Below are 9,606 nucleotides of genomic sequence, written 5' to 3' on the forward strand. Positions count from 1 at the left end.
ATTAAAACTAGTATAACATTTTATATACAAAATAATCGTTTAGATAATATCACTTTTATATATAAAATTGATATAAATTTGTTCCTTACGATCTTAAAATGATACATTTTACACGAAACAGATCCGCAATTATAGCGTATAGAAAAGAGAACGATTCGACAGGAAATCTCAAATGGTCGATCGAAGGTGGGATATTTCGAGGTCGACTAATCGACCGAGAGTTAATAAAACGTAGGAAGAGAAACGACGCGAGGTCTCCAAGGAGTATATCCGGCCCGTTTCACGAATCGGCGCTCAGTTTTTCGCAATAGAGAAAAGGAAAAAATTATCCGTCATTCGTCGAAATGGGAGTCCTCCCTGAAGACGTCGCAGATCAATATCCCGGAGTAAACAAAAGCCGATGCCTATCTAGCTACAAAGTGTCGGTCAATTTAATTTAGTGCCGATTCCCGAGATACGCAGAGAAAAAAGATACAAGACACATATCCGCGTAGAGAACACAAAGATTTTTTTATATCGCGCAATATCAAAATTATATTGCATTAGGAGAACAAATTAAATTTTTGCTCGCTTCAATTTGTGTCTTTGAAGTAGTTCATGAAAGGTTTATTAAATATATGAAGAGAATATCCGAAATCGCGAGAAATACATATACTTGCCTTTTTTTACTAACTTGTAAAGCAATCAAAATTTACGTGATAAGGCAAGTTGAAAAAATTTCTGTTAATTAAATCGTAAAAAAGTTAAAAAATACATGATTATTGAATTTCTTGTCTATCATTTTTTAAAATCTTGTTTCTCAGTGAAAAAAAAAAAATGCGCGATGTTTAGATTCAATTTTCAAACTCACTTTAACAAATTGAAACAAAAGGAAAGAGGAAATCATAGACTTCGGCAGTATTATTATTATTACTATTACGTTTTGGTCACCCTAATGTCTCAGACACACACAGCGGCAAAAACTAATAGTACGATCTGTACAAAGTCAACTCATGAATCCCATCGGACGGAAAGGGGGAAAAAATTATCGTCCCTTTGACAGTTCTCGATGATTGGCTCTTGGTCACCCTCTTCGTGATACGTGGCGGATCGATCGGTATTCGTGCACCGGCTTCAATCACGGTTTTCATTAAGCCGCACTGGACGGTTGCGGAGGATAAGAGCGGCTCGAATAGCTGATGTTTCGCGTGTCAGGTGGAACGAGACGAAGCTTTTGGTTTCAGGACTTGCGCTTCTGATACGAGCTTCAAAAGAAACTTCGACACCTAATTGGGCATCAGCCATTCGTTAGACGATATCTTGAAAATTGCTTTGTTATTATTGAAGAGAAAGAATGAAAGTAGAAAGAAAGAGATCTGAAATCTTATCGAAACTTATTTCAGAATATATAATATAACAAAAATTATAAATGTTTAGAATAGAGCACTTAGGTCAAATCGTCTTGAGTAACCATAAAAAAATGTTAACCGTCGCTCGTTCATTAAAAATAATATATTATAAAAATGATGTATTATAAGTAAACGAAATTTCACAAATTATATACATAGTTTTTGGACACCTCCTCAAAAAATCTTAATGTGAACCAACTATTTTCTGACAAAGAGAGACAGCATTAGTTCCTCGTATATTTCCTGTTAATATTTAAATAATTTATATAAATGAAATTATGCAGGTGTTAATTTTCTCAACATATTAATAAAAAATAATATTAAATTAGAAATAATTTAAAATTATTTCTTTGCTAAACAAATGTTCATCGCGAATTATACAAAGATAATTATGTTTCCTCTTCATCCTCCTTGACAATTTACGTCAAAGTTAAGACAAATCGATCTGGCTGTCATATTCTAAAAAAATATTTATCTAATATAAACAATTTAATTAAATTATATTATTAACTTTTAATATTGTTATAATAAATATTAATATTATTTTAATTTTGTTAATATATTGATTAATGATAATTAATTTATAATACATTAGTAAATTTAATAAACGAGATTGTTAGACGATATTGTATAGAATATAATAAAAAAGACAAAACAAATTAAACACTAAAGAGCACTCGTAAATATTCAAATGAATCTTCCGCACATCAGTAAATATCTTAAAGAGCGAGACTTGTATAACGAATCCGATAAGAACTTAGTAACGAAAATCCTTGACGTCAGAAGCTTCAAAGAAATCAAAGTTTATATTGACGAAGATTCCACACCAACAGGTAGTCCTTCCTTTCAAAGACCCCGACCTTTAATCCATTCGCAACAACCAGTTTCATTCAACGAAATCACTCACTGTTAATGAGCGTGTTTAATGTTAGGATTATGTATAATGTATATGTAATAACATTGATAGCGCGTCTGCAATCGCGGCAAACGAGAATGTTAATGAACGTTCGTTAATGCGACAATCAGTTATCAGTACAACGTGTCTTCTATTTTTACGAAACGATCGAACGTATTGACAGGAAATCAAATTCATTGGAAATCGATAAATTTTCCGTTCGATGCACTCTGTAACAAGAGTCATATATATATATATATATATGACTCGATAAGTAAATTCTTTCATATCATTCTGATTTTAATTTATAATCTTGTACTCCCCCCTCCCATCATTAAAAAAATTTAAAACAAAATTGCAAAGCCTGTTACATCATTACTTAGAATTATCTTTAATATTAACTTAATAAATTTATTTCTTTTTTTCGCCGCTTATATTATAAGAATAATTATAAGTGTTTTGTAAAATCAAATAGCTAAAATTTAATTTAAATTTATTTAATTAAGAAAGTTTGTGTAATATTTTTTTGTGCAATCAGAGTCTTCTATTTAAAGTTATTATAATAGGTAACAAGAAATCTTAAATTAAAAGATAATAAAGTTTCCTCTCTTTCTGTCTCTTTCTTTTTCTTTCATATAATGAGAAACACATAGACAGAGAGGATATAATTATACGAACGAAAGTATTTGTTTAAAACAAGTTTGCCTACTTTGTTTATTCAATACAAAAAAAAATTCATATAATAGTATTGTTTAGGATAAGGTCCATGGTCACATACCGTCCCTACCCGAGGGGGAATTAATGGCTCCTTTGTTTCGTCCGGGCGACTTCCATTTTTCATCGGCGTCGGTGCGGCTGGGACCGGCGTTCTTCTTTAATCGGGTTAATCATTTTTGAAGGACCGACCACAGGTGACGGTGCGTCATATTCCTTGTGACCGTGATATTAAAGGACGTCAGGCATTCGAAGGCCGGCTTTCCCGGCTAGAATTAAATTTCTCAGGCGAGGGAAAGCCAGGTTAGACAGTTCCCCGTTCGCAGAGGAATAAGGAAACGCCACGAAAGCTGTCGCGCAATTTGTTTTGCATACGGATGACATTTTTCACTTCGTAGAAGAATGGCCTGACGTTTAACTCCTAAGTGTCTCTCGGAGATTTGCATTATACGTCTTAATTCTAAGACAAATGATATGTTCCAAGTACAATTTTATATTATCGCACGTTTCTCTTTGAAGCACCATCTTCCTCGAATAGAAGAATAGAAAAATGAATAAGAAGTTGATTCTATATAAAAAGTGACTTAAAAAAAAAAAATCTTCGTGTCAAAACCGTAATGGATATCCTCGCCGCATATACAGATGTAATAAATAAATTGCATTTTATTGCGACATAAAGTCTAAAAATATTTCATTTATCCCTTTTTATATAACTAGAATACTATAAACGCGCGCTACGCGCGCACCATTTTTTGTATGTGTATGTGTATATAATTACTTACATATTAATCCTAGTTTCCCACTTTTTCAAAATAAATTAAATAAAAATTATACACCCACTTAATATTTAACTATCAAATGTGTGTCGCTCAGTTATGACAAGCTTTTATTAATATAAAGTAATGTTCAGTGCATCGTCGAGATAATCAATTAGCTTCGCGAAAAAGAGGTAACAACATTGCCAGTATCGATTTAATAAACTCCGTAATATATTAATTGATAATTTAATAATTGATTTATAATTTAAAATACATGTAATTTAATATTCCGTTTGTATACGTCATAGTACGGAAAATATTTCGGCAACGAATAATCAAAACATAACATAGTATACGGCCTTGACGATGTAAACATTAGCGCGCTAGTGTTATGGCTTACGGCTTTATTATTCTCACGGCGACACTCGAACAGTAAGGAACGCGAAACGCTCCACAAAATTTCTCTACTCAACGCGATCGCGACAAGTATCGGGAAATAATTTAATATCATAAATAATTAATTATCTTTCGTACAATTTAAATTTTGAATAATACGTAATTATATCATAATGGATAAATTCCGAAGCGCGTATTTTGCGTGACGTTTTAATCAAGAATCGAAATGATTAGAATCAAAATTGTAAATTATTGTTTTATCGCGATCTTTCTCTCTCTTTCTCTCCTTATAAACAATAATTATTTCTTTAAAAATACTTGATTTCTAATTATATTTCATATTTTATTATTCGATTTTTGATAATTTAAATATGATTCGGCTTGAGAACGCGTAATGAAATAGTTAAATCGCAAGTTCGAATAATGATTAATATAATAATAAGCTCCATATATTAATCGTTTATTAAATAATTAATCTATAATTTAAAATACTTGTATTATTTAATATTCGACACCGTATATACGTCATAGTACGTAACATATTTTCGGTCGCGAAAACAATAACATTGTATTCGGCCTTGGCGACGTAAACATTAGCGCGCTATTGTTAACGTATTACTTATGGCTTGTCATTCGCACAACGACCCTCGAACAGTAAAGTAGTAGAGCGCGAGATATTCCGTCAAATTCCTTTTTTAAAAACGATCGCGACAAATAATTTGATATGATAAATAATTATCTTTTATCCTAAATAATGTCATAACTATATCGTAATTATATCGCAACAATACATCTCAAGGCGCGTATTTCTCGCGTGATATGTACATATTATCGTGAATTAAAATAACAAAAACTATAATTATTTCTTTAAAAATAATACTTAAAGTCCAATTATATTTTGTCCACAATGCCTTATCATTTCTTTTCGACGATTTAAATATGATTCAAATTGAGAACGCGTAATAAAATAGTCGAATCGCAGATTAACCTAATGACAAGCTTCGTGATATATTAATCGTTTATTTAATAAGTGATTTATAATTTAAAATACTTGTTTAATTTAATATTCCGTTTGTACATACATCATAATACGCAAAACAATTTTGGCTACGAAATATCAATAACACGGTATGCGGCCTTGGTGATATAAACATTGACGCGCTATTGTTAACGTATTACTTATGGCTTATTTATCATTCGCATGGCGATCCTCGAACAGTAAAGTAGTAGAGCGCAAGATACTAAAATTCTTTTTCTAAACGTGATCGCGACAAATATTGGGAAATAATTTAATATGATAAAAATAATTAATTTTCTTGTTCTCTTTTACGATATAATAAAGTGTGTGTTACGTGTGATTGGTCCGCGATCGGAAGTGCCGTTTAAAGTATTCTGCAATCGTTGTATGTACGATTAACCATAATTAATTATGTTTTTGCGAGTGACGGTGAGTGTTATTATAGCAAAGAAGAGAAGAAAAAAAGGGACTAAAAAATATCGAGCGATATAAGGAGCAACAATATACAGTGAGTAATTTATTATTTATTCTCTTTTATTTATCTCATTTATATTATTTTTAAAATATACACATTGCTTGTTCTTTTTTCATTTCTTGGATAATGTGTGTTTTCCAATTTAAATTATCATTGACGATAACAAATTGGTTAGTATATGATTTTGATGTTTGATTAGGCTGATTGAGACACTCCGAGTGGTCTCATTATGAACAATTAGCAAACAATCCAAATAAATAAAATTAACTTCATAATTAAAAATTTGTAAACGTATCAGCATAAAGCGGTAGCTATTTATCAAACTAAATATTTCACGCAATTTATTCATTCAAAATTAAATCAACAGAAGTTGAAAATTATTCGTAAAATTTTTTTAATGATTTTCATTTACATTTTTTATATTTAAATATAATCTCGCACATATGTAGTGACAATGAGTAACAATCAATTGAATGACTAATAATTATTTTCTGATGCATTTATCATTTCATGTACGACATTTATATTGTACAATTTTATAATGTATGTCTTATAATTTATTTCGAATTAACAGACAATAATTATTTTTTTAGCAACATATCAAAGTAAATATTTCACGCAATTTATTTATTCAAAATCAACGATAGAAGTTGAAAATTATTAACAAAATTTTTTTAATGATTTTTATCTACATTTCTTATTCTCAAATATAATCTCACGTTATACGTATATAATTTTCTAATATGATATATCATATTACAAAATTATATACGTATAATACCCTCCTAGGGTGTAACCTTGGCGTGGTGGGAGGGCATAGTACCCGGATGGTACCTTAAGGGCCTTAAAGGCCTTCTGAGGTTACTGAGAAGGGGAAACCAAGCACCCAACGCCGTCGTCGCTGTCATCGTGCCGCGGACGGCTCGTCGTATCGTTAGTGCTGTCATCGTGCCGCGGACGGCTTATCGCGGCGTCGGTTCCGTCAACGTGCCGCGGACGGTTTTCGCGTCGTCGCGTGTCCATACTGCATTGCCACGAGTCGTACAATGACTCATATGTGGCACGCACATCTGTGGAGGACTTAGTGCGTTGCCTTGTTGCTTGTCATCGGAGCGTACGAGCAACGAGAGTGTCGCGTAACCGCATAACCGCGTTTTCGCGTCGTCGCGTCTTCGCGTCGGACTTTTATCCCGTTTTCACGAGTCGAGGATCGTACTTCGTTGCCGACTAACTGGGATATCTCTCAGCGTTGCTATCGGTAATATATTAATACCCTATTAATATAATTAATTTTATATAATATTAGGTAACGTTAATACAATATTAATGTTATATATATTATATAAATATTTATGTATTAATAAATTTAATATATTAATGGAGACGCAACGTTAAAACGCCTCAGTATCGCGGCTGAGGTGAATGCCGGCCGCGTAGCAACGTATGATCGTGCATAATATAGATGCGATGATCGCGCGGTTAATCAAGAACTTCGGTTCGAGAATTGGCTGTTGGGGCACGCTCTGCTTCGACGAACGGTTCGGCCCGAATCGGTTAGAATTCGATCGATTTTTGAATCGTCGTTCCCTCATCTTGTTCCGTCTATCAGCTGTACTGTATCGCATTGAGGACAGTTGGCTGTGTTTTATTAGGTTCGATTTTCGCTCGCTAGAGAAGCTGATTTCTCATCTTCTAAGTGATCTAAATTGTGACACTTAGGACTTGGGTATCTTCATTCTCGACCCGTCTCTCAGCCTTATGATAAGCGTAAGTTTCAGTCTGTATGATAGAAACTTGGTGGTTCTCTGTGATCGTTCCTAATAAAGTTCGAGTCGGCCCTCGGTGAGAACAAGCGCGGACAAGAATTGAGCGTCGATTCCATCAATCGATTTCGTCTTCTTCCTTTGCTCGCTTAACCCTAGCTCGGAGTAATCGTGAATTCCCGACTTGTCGACTCGCAGTATGATTCTCGTGTGAAACGGGGTTCGATCGTACCGAAATTCGAAAGTGCGGGAGTGTCGCTCAAAGTATCGCGCGTAAAAGTGCGGAAGTATTTTTTAATAAAAGTGCGGGTGTGCCGTTTAAAGAATCGCGCGTGTGAAGTGTCCTCTACCTGAGAGGAGGAGGAGGCCTAGGAGAGGCATCGGGCATCGGTGAAACAGCCCTGTGGTAAGTAACTTGTTATTTATATATTCATTATTTATTAATTGTGTACAATTTAAATCAAGCAATTAATCACGTAATTTGACTTTTTATTTATATATTTTAAACAAAAGACAATTAGAAAAAAAATTTTTATATAAAATCTATAATCTTATAAGTTTCTACTTTTAGATTATAGTTTTTATATGAAATTATTACAGTTATTAGTAGTTTTTTTCAAAATTTATAAAATTATTTTATCAATCTGCTTATTATTATATGCATCGAATATAAAATTCAATGTGTATAATAAATTTTTGGAAATATTAATTATTTTGAGCATTACTACAATTTGCACCTCCTTTTTATGTTACAGATCAACGTGGCGACCTTAACATCCTGAGAGGAGGAGGAGGCCTAGGAGAGGCATCCTGCAGCGGCGGAGCAACCCAAGGGTGAGTATTATTATGTTTATATTAATTATTATAAATCCCGTATACACGCATTAATTCAATTCGATCATTGTTTGAATAGTTTAAACAAGAAAGACTCATGCTATAAAAGTTTTTATTTAAAATAGTTTTTTTTTAGAATTTATAAAATTATATTTATATACCTTTTTATTATTATACGTATCAGATATATAAAATTCGATGCGTACAATAATAATTTCTTGAAATATTAATTATTTTAAGCGTTGCTATAATTTGGATTTTATATTTGTGTGTTGCAGACAACGTAGCCTCAAGACCAAATCTCCGCTGTTGCGCATCAGTGCCGGTGAGTGACAAATTTTTATTTATTTTAATTCTAAAGTAACGGATTTCTAGAGAGTGTAGATAAATTATAGATTGTAGATAAATCTGTTACTTTAAATGTGGATGAGCTAAAATAGTTTTATTTAAATAACTTTTAATAAGTATTTTTGATATGCATTGCAAAAATAAATTAAAGTCTAAGAAAGAAAATTATAAAGAAAACATTTTTTTCAATTTGTAAATTTTATCTGATTTGATTTAATCAAGAATATTACTAATTTTATCAATTATTGTTTGATAGTAACTTTTTCTTATAACATGCACCGATCTTATTCTTATTTCTTATAGCTCATTCATATCGTAGAATTTGTTTGTAGATACTGCTTTTAAATTTTGTTTTTACTAATATAAAACCAAATAATCAATTAATTAAATTATCTGTAATATAATAATAAATGGCATAAATGTTGTGTAAATTAATTTATCTTTATCATTAATTTATATTTATCATAATGTGCCATAATTTTTTAATCAAAATTTTGTTTGATAATTTGGTTTATTTTAGTTAAAATAAAATTATGAACGATCCAACGTCTAACGAACGATCGTAAAGTTGCACGAGCGTGAACTGTTTACGCTCATCTGCCGGTGTTAATTACCCGGCAAAAGAAGGAGCTTTTCTCCTTATCAATGCAAGAAGAATCTTGCATTTATTCGCCGGCGACTAAATAGTCGGCCTTACAAGAAGGAGTATCTCCTTTTTCACCATCTCTGGTTAGAGATCGATCCAGAAAGTGGCCAGGAGCAACGAAAGGTAGGTCCAACTGGCCTGAAGAATGAATAAGCTATATAAGGATACGCAAAATAGGCGGCTAAAATCGTAGCAAAAGGTACACAAGATACAATTAGGATCCGCGAGTAGAGCACATGGTTAGGACACGCGGTTAGGGATATGTTTTCCAAATCTCCGCTGGTTCATCCAGCAAGTAAGATTGTTAGAGTTATAGGAACATTTTGGAAAATGAAACTTCAAAATTTATTATATCCTCCTCGGGACTTAGA

This window comes from Cataglyphis hispanica, chromosome 9, assembly GCF_021464435.1.
Source record: "Cataglyphis hispanica isolate Lineage 1 chromosome 9, ULB_Chis1_1.0, whole genome shotgun sequence".
In the NCBI taxonomy this organism is placed as follows: Eukaryota; Metazoa; Arthropoda; class Insecta; order Hymenoptera; family Formicidae; genus Cataglyphis; species Cataglyphis hispanica.